This window comes from Mirounga leonina, unplaced genomic scaffold, assembly GCF_011800145.1.
Source record: "Mirounga leonina isolate KUSES-001 unplaced genomic scaffold, KU_Mleo_1.0 Mir_53, whole genome shotgun sequence".
In the NCBI taxonomy this organism is placed as follows: Eukaryota; Metazoa; Chordata; class Mammalia; order Carnivora; family Phocidae; genus Mirounga; species Mirounga leonina.
The window spans coordinates 17704401-17722996 of NW_023270807.1; the positions used below are offsets into that span (position 1 = coordinate 17704401).

Consider the following 18596-nt stretch of genomic DNA (forward strand, 5'->3'; position numbering starts at 1 on the left):
GTCCCTTCCCTTCACTTTAGCCATAGTTTCAGGGAGGTAGAGAACCACAGATATGACCTTGGCCTCTGAAGTCAGATTATTTGGACGTGAATCCCAGCTCTGCTATTTATTAACTGTGTGAACCAACACCTTTGTCTCTCTGTGCCTCAGTTACCTAATCTGTGAAATGGGAATAATAAAAATACCTGCTTAATTGTAGGGTTTTTGTGAAGGGTGAAATGAGTTCATAGATCCAAAGTGCTTATATAGTACTAGTAATCTCCCGATTTAGAGAGAGATTTACGTTTCCCGATTTATGTTCCTACCACATAAAGCTAAGGTCTGGTGTGTGCTCAAGAAATGCTGGGTATTTTCATTACTGGTACTGTTGTCAATTAGTTTGGCATGCTTGTAGAATTCACTGGACAACTTAAAACCATTGTTCTTCATCTCCCCTTTCAAAAAGTTTCCATATAACTTCAGAAGAAAGGAATCATAGATTTTTGTCTGAAAGTAACAACAGGGAAATACATGAATAAAAATTCTCATTTAAAACAGTAAATATTTCATGTATGCCAAAGGATTAAATGTTACTTTATGAGGCTTAGTAGTAATTCAACACAAATTAAAGACCTCAAATAAATGCTTCTGCTTGAATTTCAAGTATCGTAATCACTGACACATGTAAAGTTTTTAAGGACTTTTGTTAACATAATCTCATGTCTCATTCCAGGAAACAACGGACCCTGCTGTTTTTAAGGACCTGCCCTCCAAATTAACGTCTCAGAGGTTGTCTTTCCTAGTCCCCAACTGCTTCCTTAGTTATAAGACAGCCACACCCTCCTGTAGCAGAGATTGTAGGGTTGTAAACCAACTAGTTCCCTTTTCCTCCTGGGTTCACGGTTAGACCATCTTTTCTAGCCTCCTTTGTAGTTAGGCAAAGCTACACGATTGAGTTGTAGTCAATAAAATGTAGGCAGAATTGAAGTGAGATATCTCCAGCATACACTTCCTCCTCTCCCTTGTCTCTCAGCTGGAGAGTAGAAAAATGGTTCTCAAGGTATGGTTGTGGTCCAAAAGCATCAGCACCACCCACTGACCCATCAGAATCAACCCAAGTTCTAGCTCTGCTCGTAAGACATTTCCAGTCTTCTCCCCATTGGACCACCACTCCTCCCCCATGGAAATCTCTCTACCTTCTGATAACAGAACATTAAAACACATTATTGTGGGCGCCTGGGTGGCTCAGTTGGTTGAGTGACTGCCTTCAGCTCAGGTCATGATCCTGGAGTCCCGGGATCGAGTCCCGCATTGGGCTCCCTGCTCGGCGGGGAGTCTGCTTCTCCCTTTGACCCTCCCCCCTCTCATGCTCTCTCTATCTCATTCTCTCTCTCAAATAAATAAATAAAATCTTTAAAAAAAAAACACATTATTGTAATTACATCCATAACTACTGTATGTAAGGAGATAACTGTCACTGGGCTCCTCCTCAGTGTAATTATGCCTTTCTCACCCACTGTAACTTTCTTAGGGGAAGCAACCGTCCATTTTTAAAAAGCCCTCGTGCTTACTGTGACATCAAAGACAAAGTTGTTAAATAAATGTTGCCCAGATCTGCCAAGTTTATTCCCCTACACACCGTAAATTCAAGAGCACATTAGTAACTAATACAAAATGAACAAACAGGCTCAACAGATAAAAATGAACATATATTTCAATTTCATCTCAGGTACTTTAAAAACATTCAAACAAAAGAGTGAAATATCTAGAGGATGTTCTAGGTTTAACACACATTTTGTGTTTCATGAGTTTTACATGATTTCGAACGCAAGACAGAAATTATTTCAAGTCAGCACCTTTTAAAAAAACAAGAGTTCTAGACCAATGGCCTTTATCTCTTCCAATCTATGGCCCACACTACCAATATTTGGCTGCTGGGCCTGCTTGTACAAAATGATTAAGTTCCTTCAAAAAATGTTTTCTCTCATTCATAAAGTACTCACACACATAAAAGCATGATATTAGGCTTCTTTTTAACAAACTTGTCAGGTAAAATATGACAATAACACAGAATCTAAAATTTTCCTTTTGGTCTTTATTACATATCCTTCTTAGAAGAAATTTTTCCTTTTAATTGCCTTATCGACTCTAAATATACCAACGAATTTCACACAAATCATAGATAGCCTAACTATTGTAAGCTCCATGAGAACAGAGATCATAGCTGCAATTCTCACTTTTATTTTCTGAAGAAACTGAACTCTAGATACTCAGAATTAACACCAAAGAACATACACACACACACACACACACACACACACACACACACCCCGCATGTAAAATCTAATAGCTATTCGAGGGGAAGTATAGGATGAAGACAAGAGTAGAAACATTGCTCTAATTGCTTCTGGTACCATTTTCCACTTTGAAATTTCCTGTCTAGGGGCACCTGGGTGGCTGAGTCGGTTAAGCATCTGCCTTCAGCTCAGGTCATGAGCCTGGGGTCCTGGGATCAAGCCCCACTTCAGGCTCTCTGCTCAGTGGGGAGCCTGCTTCTCCCCGTCCCTCTGCCTTCTGGTGCACTCTCTCTCTCTCGCTGTCAAATAAATAAATAAAATCTTTTTAAAAAAGAATGAAATTTCCTGTCTATTCACCTTTTCTTCTTTCTTTTCATTCCCCATGATGTGCCAAATCTTGTTGGGTGGTGGGAAATCAGACATGAGTAAGACATGTGTCCCATCATCAGATGAGGATAAACAAATAAGTACAATGTGATATACTTGAAATGATAATACAGTTGACCCTTGAGCAATATGGGTTTGAACAGCATGGGTCCACTTATACATGGATTTTTTTTTTTTGTAAATACAGTACAGTACTTACTGCAAATGTCCTTTATCTTCCTTATGTTTTTTTTTTTAAAACATTTTCTTTTCTCCAGCTTACTTATTGAAAGACTGCAGTAGATAATATATGTAACATACAAAATACATGTTAATCGACTGTTTATGTTATTGATACGGTTTCTGGTCAACAATAGGCTATTACAAATTACATTTGGTCAAAAGTTATATAAATATTTTTGACTGCACAGGGTAGGGGATCAGCACCCTAACTCCCATGTTGTTCAAGGCCAACTGTATATTTTTTCACGATATATAGGTTGACCTCATCTTTACTCCCAACCACTTCAAAATGGGAAGTCTATCAATATGCCTAATAACAAAATTCTGCTAAGATGAAAGAAACACATGCCCTATAAATATTTCCATAAAGGAATTTTCATATCACAGCAACAGAGACTACAGCCATCATTGCAAGTAACAAATGCAGAAAAATTCATTCCAATGTAGTCTCCACAGCAGATCAGCTGCAGGTCCAAACTGATGAATCCTCAACTATAATGACAGCCTGTAATGGATGTCTCTCTCTTCCAGGGGTGGAAAATTGGGATCAATATGCCACTTTCTCTGAGTAGCTTCATTTCCATGAAATTACTCAAAACATTTCAGAGGAAAAAATCACTCAGAAACAGTTATTTATACAACCCACTTAAAAACATGAATGATAGACCACCTCTAAATAAACTGTAGCCCGCTGCTTTTCATCTTGCCTTGCTTTGACCAAGGCTGTTCCATCCTACTCTGTCAGTGACCCATCTATCCTACTTGAGAGAATGAGCATAGGCATATGGAGGGAACCATCTGGAATTTCTGTTGCTTGATGGGAGGCTGATGGGGGAACAGATCTGGGAAGAGACTCCAAAAAGAATTAACGAGTACCAGATGTAATTAAAGACTGCTTTTTCCCCCCAAAGGAGCTCAGGACCAGCCTTGGGGTGGCACCTCTTGGTTCTGAATTACACCCCCTTTCCACTTATTCATCTATCAAGCACTAAACATCCCACCATCTTTATTTTAGCATCTTTTGCCAAGTAGTGTTTTTTTTTTCCCCTTAAAGAGTTGTATTTTGACAATTATAAGGACAAAGCCTTAAAAATAATATCCGGAAAGTTAATGCTAAAGAGGAATCACCTGAATTTCCCCATGTATCAAATACAACAACAACAACAAAGAGGCTTTAGTCTTCTATAAATGCACTAGCTACCCTTATGACCAGAAAGCTTGAACCAAATCAAAAGGCAGATGTCTCTGACAGAGGGCTAGGGATTCTTTTGTATTGGGACTAATGTGGTTACAAAGCATTCCATATCATTTCAACACTAGATTTAAACTCATTTTTTTTTTTCACAGCAAAATCAGGGAATCAAGGTCACTATTGTGTAGCATTCCAAGGGTCTGACACTTGTCTAAATCCTGTAGAAATGAGATCAAGGGCGAAGGGCACAGATCCTGGGAATAATGATGGGGTCACATTAACAGGCATAATTTAGGGCAGGCCGACCCACTGCTTGTATGGTATTCACTGTATCAGGCCCCATAACTTAGGTGGTGAAGACAGTTTCCATTACAACCCTGCTATTGTCAGAAACACAGCTTACAACCAACTTTGGACAAAGCTCAAACTTCTGAGGGAGCGTGATGGCATGCAAGGGCAGAGCAGGACATACAAGGACTATTTGTGGGCTTGTCATTTTCCTGTACCTTCCATAATTAACAATTAAACACAATTGTTTCTACATTCAGCCTTGCCCACAATACTTTCCCATAAATATATGAACCAATGGAAAAGTAAGTTTTAATGCCATTTGGAACAGTGATTGGTGGTGTTTTCTTTCCTTTGTAGTCTTGCTTAACTTTTGGTGAATCTAACGATTTATCCAATATTCTGCCTACACAATTTATGAGAATGGCTGGTGCATCCACAAAAAAGTACTCTTAAAATAGAATCGGAATTCTCATACATAAATAGTTCACAGAGATGAAGGGTTAGTGTGATTGAAAATTAGTGTCAAGTAGAACAATTTGCACAAATGATGGTATTCGTTTATCAATTCATTCTATTGTAGAAAAAGCAGAACAAAGAAGCGCTAGAAGGTAAGGATGCATTCTTTCTATAACGAAATTCTTTTCAAAGAGCTGGTAACTTTATAGCCTGCCTTTTTACCAAATCCACACAGGTGGCTTCTTTATTCTACTCTGCCCATTTTTTTTCAAACTGGTCTTAAAAATAGGCAAAAGAGGCAGTTTTCAAAGTGCCCAGAGGCACATGATTCAAGACTGAAAGCCAGCTTCCTTAACACCTTGAAAAAAAGCCATCTGCCTGCCTGCATGTGGACGAGGTGGGGGGGAGCTTGGGGGAGGGGTAGCTTTAACTTTGGATAATAAATACCCATCCCACTCCCCGTGTACACTCTCTGTCTTTCTCAGTCACATACAGACATGCATAACTCTCAGAGTAGAATCAACATTTTAAATTATGATATTTTAATTGATCAATAAAATGTTTAACATACAATGTTTATCTCTTCCTCTAGTCTATACCATCTGTTCTTCAAAAATATTTTGAATCTATTTAATACGAAGGTCTTTAAGTAAAATTACTAACTGTATCAGATCAATCCTCTGAATGCCAAATTCTGAAAGGAAAATGCCAGAAGGTGCTGATGTTTTCATAAAAATAGAAAAGAATCTGTGCCTTCTCTCATTCCAGGCTTTCTTTGTTTTATTTTTTTAATCTTGAGATGGTGTTGTGCTGCTCTTTCTCTCCATTAGACCTCAAAGAATTCAGAGTGACCAACCTGGTGTTGCCTTTTTTAAAAAACAACTTCAATATTAAAAAATATGGATATATAATTAGCATACAAAAATCTGTACACATTTCATGTATACAACTTAATGAGTTTGGAGATAGGTATATATTCGTGTACCCATCATCATAAATCTATCCATCCTTTCCAAAATTTTCCTCCCACCTTTTTTATTTGTTATATTATTATTATTTTGTGTAATAATAAGATGCACCCTCTAGGCAAATTTTTGAGTATATAACACAGTATTGTTTCCTGTGGGCACTCTGCTGTATAGAAGATCTCTAGGATCTATTCGTCTTGAATAACTGAACTTTGTACACTTTGCCTACTACCTCCCCATATCCTCCTCCTCCCAGTCCCTAGAAATCACTTGATTAAAAAAAAAAATAGGTGAATGAGTGAGATCTCATATGTAGAATTTAAGAAACATAGGGGGAAAACCCATAGGGGGAAAAAATTGAGAGAGGCAAACCAAGAAATAGACTCTTAACTCTACAGAACAAACTGATGGTTACCAGAGAGGGGAGCGGAGTTGGGGGGGGGATGAGTGAAATAGGGGATGGGGATTAAGGAGTGCACTTGTGATGAGCACTGGATGTTGTATGGAAGTGTTGTATCACTAGATTGTACACCTGAAATGAATATCACATTGTATGTTAACTAACTAGAATTTAAACAAATTTTTTTAAATTAAAACATTTAAAAAATTTTTTAAATGGACAAAGGAACGACTAAACATTTCTTTACAGAATACATACAAGTAAACAACAAGTAATATAAAACGGTACTCAACTTCACTAATTAATCATCAGGAAAATGCAATCAGAACCACCATGAGATATCACTTCATACCTGTTAGTATGATTTTCATTAAAAAAAAAAAAAAGACAAAAAAACCCAAACAAAGATAACAAGTATTGGTAAGGGATTAAAGAAAAGGGTACCCTGGTGCACTGTTGGTGGGAAGGTCATCGGTTCAGCCACTCTGGAAAACAGTATGGAGGTTCCTCAAAGAATTAAACTACCCTATGATCCAGTGATTGCCCTACTGGGTATAGACCCAAAAGAAATGACAGCAGGTTCTCAGAGAGCTATCTACATTCCCATGTTCATTGGTGCTCCATTTGAAACAAGGTCCATGGTGCTCTGATTGCTCCGATGTCTTGAGTCTCAAAAGGAAATCTAGACCTTATAATCCCCAGAAGACCTAAATGTGAAAAGTATACATTTTGATAAACTTGAGGTCAGATTTAAACTATAGTTTGGCTTTAATCACATAATTTTATTACCTCTATAGATCATTGATGAATCTATACTAACTGTAAGTTTGGGGACAAAATCTCTCTTCAATCATTATAGTGAATGATACATATATATGTGGAAAGTCATAAACGGGTAACTCTCAGGCAATGGAATTATTACATTTCTGCATGTCACAGTTAGTGTCAAAGCCAAAGGAGGCACAGAACTTATTTTCCTATGGGTTTTTTTATTTGTTTCCTTAAGAAAAATAATGAGACCAATTGCTAGTTAACAAATATATTTTCACACTTTAACCATGAAGAAAAAAAATGAATATCCATAAAATACATGACTTGTTCCTGAAAGAGGCTATTCAGGCGTAGGCCCATGTAGCAAACATTCTATTCAGTGAGTTTATTTCCCCCATCAAATATTTTCTTACTTGAAAATAAATCCTCTCTTTCTGTCTCTGCTTGACCTGAGAGAAGGCAATATGTACAGAACAGGGTGAGATTTTCATTTTTTTTAAGTTATGTTTTTCCCAAGCTTTAATTGCTTCTTCTAAGTGGGGGGGGCGGGGAGGAGGGGAACCCAAAACCCTAAAACACTATTAAATCTCTTAAAGAAATATGTTTATATCCTTTTTGTTTAAAAATTGTATCTATTATTTCATAAATACATAATTAATGTTTAAGAGAGAGCTTAGAATATAGTACCTGACTAATAAATATTGAGTAAATAACCTCTATTCTACAGCCATTTTGGAAAACAGTGTGGACGTGCCTCAGAAAATTAAAAATAGAGCTACCCTATGACCCAGCAACTGCACTACTGGGTATTTACCCCAAAGACACAGATGTAGTGAAAAGAAGGGCCATATGCACCCCAATGTTCATAGCAGCAATGTCCGCAATAGCCAAACTGTGGAAAGAGCTGAGATGCCCTTCAACAGATGAATGTATAAAGAAGATGTGGTCCATAAATACAATGGAATATTACTCAGCCACCAGAAAGGATGAATACCCAACTTTTACATCAAAGTGGATGGGACTGGAAGAGATTATGCTAAGTGAAATAAGTCAAGCAGAGAAAGTCAATTATCATATGGTTTCACTTATTTGTGGAACATAAGGAATAGCATGGAGGACATTAGGAGAAGGAAGGGAAAAATGAAGGGGGGTGGAAATCGGAGGGGAAGATGAACCATGAGAGACTATGGACTCTGAGAAACAAACTGAGGGTTTTAGAGGGGAGGGGGTGGGGGGATGGGTTAGCCTGGTGATAGGTATTAAAGAGGGCACATACTGAATGGAGCACATACGCAAACAATGAATCATGGAATGCTACATCAAAAACTAATGATGTAATGTATGGTCATTAACATAACATAATAAAATAAAATTTAAAAAGATTTTTAAAAGAATGTTTTAATAAATTCCAATAAATAATTATATTTATTTAATGCAAAGAGTTCTTGCTTGGGGGTTCCAAAATAAGTTCCTTTCTCCTTGAATTCAAATACTGTCCCAGAGACCATGAAGTTACCTAGAACTTTTACTCACAATGCTAAGTATTTCAGTAATAATATCCAGATCTTACAATCTCTGCCAAAAGTCCCAATGCTCTAAAATAGCTCCATGTTGCCTGGCAAAGGTACTGAAATCCCCATTTTTAGAGTTAATGCCTTTTTTAATCCAGGGTACCTAGAAGTTCCTAAGAGAAGAATGATATGTAAAGAAAAGCATTATTATTGATCAATAAATATATTCATTCGTCCATTCATTCACTTAGCAAATACCACCAAGGTGCCTTGCCAGATACAGACCCATGCCAAAGAAACACATATAAATAAAACAAGGCTCTCACTCCACATAGAGGAGTGAATGTTTTCATGAGATTGATCAGGTGGAAGGAAGAAGTAGATCTGAATCATTTTTAGTATTTATTTCTGATACCCACCAAAATAATCATGGCAAGGCCCAGGTAATGTTGCAAAGTAAGGAAAAATATATCTGTTTCGCTCTTCCTTCTAGTGCCCATCCATCCCTGAGAACTCAATGCCCTCATCTGCTCATAACTCTACTGGCCAGAATCCCCACTGATGCCCCCATCTACCTACACTGCACACATATCCAGGGTCTAAGTGGTTCTATAGTTTCAGTCACTTCTCAACTGTGCCCTCATTCTCTCCAGGCTCCATTCACTGATACCTGACTAATAAAGAATTAGGGGAGAGTATGTGCTCTGGTAAGCGCTGTGAATTGTGCAAGACTGTTGAATCTCAGATCTGTACCTCTGAAACAAATAATGCAATATATGTTAAGGAAAAAAAAAAAAAGAAGAAGAAGGTAGCGGGAGGGGAAGAATGAAGCAGGGGAAATCAGAGGGGTAGACGAACCATGAGAGACGATGGACTCTGAAAAACAAACAGGGTTCTAGAGGGGAGGGGGGTGGGAGGATGGGTTAGCCTGATGGTGGGTATTGAGGAGGGCACATTCTACATGGAGCACTGGGTGTTGTGCACAAACAATGAATCATGGAACACTTCATCTAAAACTAACGATGTAATGTATGGGGATTAACATAAGAATAAAAAAAAAAAAAGAATTAGTGTAGGACAAATACACTGGCTGATTCATCTGTTACTATTTGCCCCAAAAGCAATCCAGTACAATGGAACGCTCACCAGATTGGAATTCAGATAGACCAAAGTTGGAATCCCAAGGAAGCCATTCCTTGAAAAAAATTGCTTAGCTTCTCTGATTTTCTTTTCTTCAAGTGCAAAATGAGAGAAATAATACCTCATGGAGGTGATACTTAGGATTAGGTGAAATGCCACATATAAAAGTATTACAGTGCTTGGCACGTAACAGGCATAAAATGATTAGCTATCACCTGTTTTGTATATCCAATATATATTTTTGAGTATCCACTCTATATACCTGTCTCTGTGCTGTTGGGTGAGCCAGAGAGGCATAGTCCTTACTCTCATGAAACAGAATATTTTAGAGAAAATTGACATTCAACAATAATCACACACGAATAGCTACATAGCACAAACTGTGCTAAGTGATAGGAAGGAAAATGCATGATGCTATGGGGATAACATGCTCTAGAGTATACGTGAAAAGTGAGAGACAGGAAAGAGCCCCATACATTCAAAAGACGGAAAAGCAGCAGGAGTGCCTGGACTATAGAATCTGGAGGAAACCAGTGAGAGGTGGTACTGGAAAGGTTGGTGAGCAAGCAGATCAAGCAGGATTTTGGAGACTCTGTAATAATTGGAGACTTTATCCTAAGAATGACATTAAGCCAGGAAAGGCTTATAAGCAGGGAGATTACACATGCAATTCATAAATTAAAAATATCACTTTGGTTTCAGTAGAGCGGATGAGGGCAAGAGTAGCAGGAGGGAAATAAGAGGGATTCCAGTGATTCACCCAAGAGGTGATAATGCCTTGAGTAGGGTAGTGAGAGGAGAGATAAGAAAAGCAGACAGATTTGACAAATAGCTAGGAACAGAATATACAAGATTGGTTAAAGTGTTAAGAACAACTCAAAGCAATCGATAGTGGAAAATGATGCCAGATCCTGGAACGGAAAAAGCTGGAGGAGGACAAGTTGCCATCTGGGAATGGCAGCCTCGGGGGCAGAAGAGGATATATACAGAGGATTCTCTCTGGGTTGTTCTAGTTTGAGATACCTTTAAGTTATCCCAGTAGAGATTTCAAGTTGACAGTTGGACATATGGGTCTGATACTTGGAAAAAGCAAAAAGATTTCACTGGCTCCCAATGCTGTCTTTAGGTTGAGGACTATCAAATTTATGTTCTCAGGAATCATCAAGGAAGCAAAGACAGAATGAGGAGAGAATAACTAGAAGTCAATGAGGGCTAGAGGGAATTATTTAAATCATATATATGTGTGTGTGTGTGTGTGTGTGTGTGTGTGTGTGTATGCTGCTAGATAGTATCCTGAAGGAGGGAAAGCCTGCAAACAGGGAGAGAAAAGAGACACCTGAGGCACCTGGAAAGCAAGACTGGCATTGGATGCAGAGGACACTAGGTGACACTGACATTTGACAGAAGGTAAAGCACTTTCTGCATTAGAACAGGAGAGAAGATAGGAATGCGTGCAATCTATATGTACTCACCTCCTTTCAAGAGGAAACTGAGGGTTGGTACAGAGTGTAAAAATTAAATATCCTGGAAAAATGGTGAAGTTAGGACACACCTTCAGCTTGCCTCTAAATCAGATAATAGAAACATTCAACTCCACTGCCAACAACCAATCAGGGATGACCTCTACTACAAAACTCTTTGTGTGAAATAAATCTATATACCAGGGTGTTGGGCTTAGTATCTCCCTAAGAAACTGTGTTACCTTAACATCTGAAGGGGATTCTTTTTAAAGTAATTGATGAGAATTAATACATAAAGATGAGTGACTGCTATATAAATACATGAAATTATTAATGTGATTAATGTATGTATGTATACATCCACATATCAAACCAAACATATATTTTATATATGGGGTCTTTTTAGCCATCTGTCCATTCTCAAAAAGAGACTGGTTCCATTACAACATGGATGAACCTTGAAAACATTATACAAAGTGTAAAAAGCCACTGTATAATTTCATGTATATCAAATTCTAGAATAGGCAAATCTATAGAGACAGAAAGTAAATTGGTGGTTGCTTGGGGCTGGAAGGGATAGAGGGATTAGGGAGTGATTGCTAACGGGTATGGGGTTTTGTTTTGTTTTGTTTTACTGGTAATGAAAACGTTCTAAAACTGATTACAGTGATGATTGCACAACTCTATAAATATACTAAAAGTCACTGAATTGTACCCTTTAAATGGATGAATTGTATGGAATGTGAATTATGCTTCAATAAAACTCTTAAAAAGTGAAGAGGTACTTAATGTAATACTATGGAAAAATCTTCAAATAATATCTTTTAAAGCAAGGTACAACACAGTTTATAATATGTTATCATTTATGTAAGGGAAATGGTTAAGGAAAGATATATGTATACATGTGTAATTTAAAATTTTTTTGTACATGCAGTAGAATATCTCTGGAAGGATACCCAAGGAATTAGTAACATTGTTGTTTTTAGGAAATGAAACTAGATGGAAGACAGATGATGAAGGGAGAATTTCCAATGAGTATTTTTTGTGTGGGTTTTTTTTTTTAATTTTGAACAATGTGAATGCACTATTTTTAAACATTTTAAAAATTGTAACCAAAATTAAAAATAAACTGGTTATATCTCTTATTTGCTTAGGCAAAATTGTAGTCATGTGTGTGTATGTATGTGTCTGTCTGAGGAGAGAGAGGTGGGAGGAGAGGGAGATTGACAGAGTCTTTTCTTGAATTCTCGAGTTAGCTATGCAGTTTCTGACTTGACTTGCCTTTTTTGACTTCCTATTTCTAGTGTCTTTAGTTTACATGGTATATAGTGTTCCTTTCCCATTTATTTCCATTTTTTGCCTCTTTTACATTTGGATTATTTGTGAAATGCCTCCTATTGCTGAGTATCTGTAATCCAGGAAAATTTTGACTCTGCCACTGGGATTGGAGATTAGTATGTTTTAATTTGTTCTGATTTCAGTTTTTGCTTGCTAAATTAATATTTGGACAAAACCAAACTCCAGTACCTTGCAGAGATTACATTGCTCTTCAGAAAGTTCTCCGTATTACATTTTTACTCACCCAGAGTCACTGGAGACAACTTAATAAAACAAAGACCCATGGATAGGCAAACAAGGAATTGTAAATACAAACAAACAGAGAACCATAAAAGAGAGATACTGAATAATCAATAACCAATTTAATAATCCCAGAACCAATACCAAATGATACAAAATAGAGCAAACAGAAGGATCTAGTTTGAGCATATTTCCAGAGATATTTTAGAAACTATATCCATGAAAAAAAAAAACCAATTAGATGTATGGTATTTTTAAAAATTATCATACAAAAAATTTTTATTGAAGTATAATTAACATACAGTGTTATATGATCAACAAAATTTTTTAATCAGTAGACTGAGTAAATAGAACAATGGATAGTGCTAGAAGTTTGAAATGCAAAATCAAGCACATAGATTCTACCCAAAGCAAAAAAAGAGTAAAAAACTGAAAATTGGGGAGTGGGGGAAGCTTATAAAACATACTAACATACCCTAAAGTCCTAATACCTATTTATGTGTTTCAAAAGGAAAATACAAGCAAAACATCAGGAAGAAAACCATTAAGGAAATAATTTACCATGGTCAAAGAAAAATATATCCTCATAATAAAATAGTCCAGTGAGTAAGAGAAAATCTTGAAAGTTTTCCAAAGATTATAACAAATTACATACAAAAATAAAAACCAAAAGGATTTCAGTCTTGTGTGCTAGAAAAAAAAAAATGGACAAGATCATCAAAGTTCTTCAGTTGTTCTATGAATGAATTACTAGAAGATATGTGTCAGGAAGCAAAAAGTAAATCCAGAAAAAAGGAAGATGTGGGATACCAAAAAGGTAGTATGCAGAGAATCAAGTACAAGTTACAGATTTATAATTGTATAATGTTAATAATGTAACAGTTTCAACTAAACCCTCATCTATAAAGTGTGGATAATAATCATACATATCCAATATATCTAATAAGGTTATTAGGAGGATAAGAATGTCAATGTATTGAGCACATATATAGCAAACAGCAAGTACTCAATTAAGTGCTAACTTTTATAATCTCAGTAATCTGTGTTAATCTGGGAGCCAAAAAAGGATATCTAACTTTTTTTTTCTTTTTATTAACATATAATGTATTATTTGTTTCAGGTGTACAGGTCTGTGATTCATCAGTCTTACACAATTCACAGCGCTCACCATAGCACATAACCCTCCCCAATGTCCATCACCCAGCCACACCATCCTCCCACCCCCTTCCACTCAAACAACCCTCAGTTTGTTTCCTGAGATTAAGAGTCTCTTATGGTTTGTTTCCCTCTCTGATTTCGTCTTCTTTCATTTTCCCCCTCCTTTCCTCTATGATCCTCTGCCTTGTTTCTCAAATTTCACATATCAGTGAGATCATATGATAATTGTCTTTCTCCAATTGACTTATTTCGCTTAACATAATACCCTCTAGTTCCATCCACATTGTTGCAAATGGCAAGATTTCATTTTTGATGGCTGCATTATATTCCATTGTATATATATATACCACATCTTCTTTATTCTTTTTTTTTTTTAAGGTTTTATTTATTTATTTGAGAGAGAGAGAGAGAGAGTGCACGAGCAGGGAGGAGAGGGAGAAGCAGGTTCCCTGCAAGCAGGGAGTCCAATGCAGGGCTTGATCCCAGGATCCTAAGATCATGACCTGAGCCAAACGCAGATGCTTAACCAACTGAGCCACCCAGGTACCCAATATCTAACTTTTTTAAATTAACATTCTCCTGATTAATAGTGAGGTTCAGAATTTTTTTTTATGTTTTTTGGCCATTTTGCTCATTTCTCTGTGACCATTATTAGTGTTTTTCTTCTTTTAGAAAAAAATTATAGGATTTCTTTGTATATTGTAATAATATGTATTGTCATGTACTGTGTATTGCAAATAGTTTGTCCTCATGGCTTGAATTTTAGCTTTGCTTACAATTTCTTTGATCATAGGGAAGTTTTTAATTTTTATGTAACCAAATTTTTTCCATCTTTTCTTTTCCTGTTTCTAGATTCTGTCTTATTCAGGAAGGCCTTCCACAGAATATAAGCAAGAATATAAAAAATAGTCTCTGATATTTCTTTTCAATCCCTTTAATTTTAATATAGGGCTTTTTAGTATAGCCTGCATGATAGAGCTTGACAATAGAACAAGAATTTTTTTAACATATGGGTAGATAATTTTTCCAACATTGTTTATTGAAATTTAGTCTTTCCCCACAGTTTTGAAAAGCCATCCTAACCATCCAGTAAATTCTCCTATACCCATGGATCTGTTTTTGGACTTTATTTTGTTTCATTCACGTCCAGTTGTTTTTCTATTCTTATGTCAATACCACACCACTCTGATTGCTGAACTTTATCTAGAATAAGCCTCCACAAATTAACCTCCTCTTAAAAAAAACTCTTGCCTATTGTTGCCTATTTGCTTCTTCTTAAAAATGTTATAATCACCTTCTCCCATTCTATTTTTTTAAAAACTAGCTGCAATTCTAACTGGAACACTTGAATTTCTAGATTCATGTAAAAGGGAATCTCTGCAATAGTATTTTCCTGTACTGGTATGTCGTTCTACTTACCAAAGTTTTGAGGGTTGTTTGTTTTTTTTTTTTTTTCATATGACATATGAATGCCTTGTTATGCTTATATCTAAGTATTTTATGATTTTTTAAAATCAAAAGTGGAATGTTTTGCCTATTACCTTTTTAAATTAGAAATGCTATTGCTCATTGTATGTTGGTGTTATTTCCAGTCATTTTACTGACCTCTCTTATTTAATAGTATTTCACTCAAATCTATCATATTTTTGTAGGAAAAAAAATGATGCAGGTTTACCAATAATTATTTTCCTCCTTCTTTCTAACAGTTATGCCCTTTGTTATATTTTTTTCTTATTCTACTGCATTGTCTTGCACCGCCAGTGGTAAAAATGATGGTAGACATTCCTGTTTTGCTCTTGACTCTAGTTGGATGCAATTAATCTTTCATGGTTATTTATGATGTTTCCTGTGGATTTCTTCTAAGTATTTTATATCAAGTTAAGGAGAATTCCTTCCATTTCTAACCTGACAATTTTGGTTGTTCAGCAGTTATTGAAATTGATCAAATACTTTCTCTTCTACAGATTGAGTAGGCTTTGAGGAAAATCCTCTTGATACCACCACGTAATCATCTTTCCTTCAGGTGGGAAGCAAGTTTGGCACTCTGTGATTATTAGCTTTTGTCTTTAGTCAAGGCATACAAATAGCTCTGTGCCACATTCAAGAGGGAGCCTGCAAATTAAAAAAAAAAAAATGGACATGGAATACCTTCAAAAGTCTTGCTTAGATTTTATATTTATTTGCCCTAAATCTTATGTGAAATAACTTGGAGATGTTTTCCCCTCAGTGTCCCAAATATGCTGAGAGACTTATGATGGGGTACCATTAAAACTTGTAATTTCTGTCTTCAATTTGTGCATTCCTCCTTCAGTGCTTACTATCCCATCCTTCTCTCTGCCCCTAAAATAGTTTTCTCTGCTCACTCATACTTAGCTCCCTACAATAGACAACAATTCCATCTTCAACTCCCAAGACCCTGTGGGCTCTGGATCCTTGGACAGTCTGGGTATTTAAGAAACCCATACTTGGGTAGAGGAACAGAACAGTGTAGATGGAGACCATCATTGTATTTGATAAGGTGGGGAGAGGGAAAGCAAAGTTCTTACCATTCTCTGGTTCTCCATATAGTGAAAATTGTGCCTCATTATTATAAAAAAGAATCAAAGTGCAGTCTTGGGGAAGGAAGAGAGAAAGTTCTCATTTTGCCTTAATGAATTATGCTAATAGATTTTTTTTTCCTGAAGTAGAACCATCCTTGCATTCCTAGGATTAAGCCCTATTTAATCATTTATGAGTCTTCTAAAGCATGGGCACATTTGGTTTGCTAAGATTCTCATCAGTGTCAATTAGATTAGCCTCTAATTCTCTTTCATTGTGCTATCTTTGTCTAAATTTAGAATTAATTCTATCGCCTTGAGAATGAATTGGGAGGCCGTTCATCTTTTTTTTTTTTTTTTTCTGGGCTTTGGAAGAGTTTATAGTATGGTGATTATATGTTTCTTTAAGGCATGTTTTGCATTTTTTTAAGAAGCAGCCTAGTAATTTCAGATATAGGTAGGCTATGGACTCCACTTTGGGTATTAACTGGGTGAGGAAATTCTCTCACTTATACAATAAGGGATATTTTTTGCTGCTGTATTTTTTGTAAAAGCAAAAAAAAAAAACTGAGAAAAATAAAAATCTTCAGTGTTTATCAGTAAGATAGTAATTCAATAAATCATGCTACGTTCCTACTCTGGAATATTATATAGTCATATAGAAAGGATAGGATAGCTTTCTCTTTGCTGACATGATAATATCACCAAGATATATTGTTAAATTTTTTAAAAGTCACATATGAATACTTAGAACATAGTTTCATGCTGAAATGAAGGAATCCTTAGCATGGCATGTAAGAGTTCCAGTCAGCCTTTTGGGTCCAAATATTGTCCCTCTACCAATGAACTTTACGGTCTTTAAGTCTCAGCTTGCTTGACTGATAAAGAAGGATAGTAATAGTGCCTCATCAGGTGGTTATGAAGGTTACAAAGTGTATTCATCTTAAATGCTTATGATGGACAAGAAAGATTTGTAGCAGTGATTTAATAATAGTAACAGTAATTACAGTATGGTATTAGTAATAGTATTACTAGTAATAACGGGTCATTAAAATAACAAGATAATAATGGAAGTTCAGTTTTTTAAATGTGCCAGGCATTGCATTAATATAAATGTCACTGAAGCTTCCTAAAGATGCCGTGACATTGACACCACACTTTACACACAAGGAAGCCAAGACGGAGAGCAGAAGTTCTTAAACCTGAGCCTGCATGAGAATCACCTGAGATGGTTTTAAAATACTAGTGATCTGCATTTGAGCTGCCTTTTGAGTGAACTCTGCAATTAGTAATAAAGCAAGGTGTCCATGGACCACACTTCTGAAAGCCCTGGCTTAGAGTAACATTCCCTCGATGACACAACCAGAAAGGACTGAGTCAGGATCAAACCCAGATCTGTCTTATTCCTGCTGCCTTATCCATTATTTTCCTTCATGGTGCTTTGCACCCAAATAAAGGAGTAATACTTTGCTTTCTTACCTTATACACCCAATTTCATACACTATTGGACATAGTATAAGTTAGTTAGTTACAGTTAGTTTGGCTTCTGTAATTTTATTCTTTTATAAAAAGTTTAAATAATATATGAAAAATCTTTCTTGTCCAAAATAATATAGAGATACACAAAGCAACATAGCAAAGAATTCTTTAACCCCTTCATGTTGCCCCCTCTTGGATATCTGCTATTCTCAATTGGGATTATATTATTCTTTCTAACATGGTTTTTACTTATATAATGTATAGCTTTTCAAAATTATTAATGAACAGAGCACTTCATTATCTGTCAAGCTCCATCTGAATATCCTGAATCTGAATATCCTCAATGTGTCATATCTTTCCATAGCCTTATGTTTACATAATTTATGCCCTTTTTTGGCTCAAAAAATTAAATTTAAATACCTCTGCTATTTTCTACATCATTTCTTGCTGATAATTGTTTATGGCTTTCTGGTTTAAACAGACCACTGTTATTCAAATAACGTGAGATCTTGAAGGGCATGTTCAGCACTTGGCACCAATATTCTGGCATGCCCCTTATTAACATGATGTGATTTGCTTCTGCCCATGATGGGAGATGGTGGAATTAGACGGGAAAAGAGAAGATAGTAAAACAGAAGAGTTTATAAAAATTGTGGTGAAAGTTTTCCTCCCGGAGTGAGGCTTGAACTCAGCCTGGTATAGCAGAGCTGTTATCGATGAATCTTCCATTTTCGGAATACCAACCCATCTCTCCCTTCTTTTTGTCACCT

The 18596-nt window shown here is 36.3% G+C and overlaps 1 protein-coding gene across 1 annotated transcript in view; it reads right to left on the minus strand.

Annotated features, from left to right (window-relative positions):
* The window catches only part of PKHD1 (PKHD1 ciliary IPT domain containing fibrocystin/polyductin), a 454138-nt gene that overhangs the window by 167144 nt on the left and 268398 nt on the right, over window positions 1-18596 (minus strand). The window lies entirely within an intron of this gene.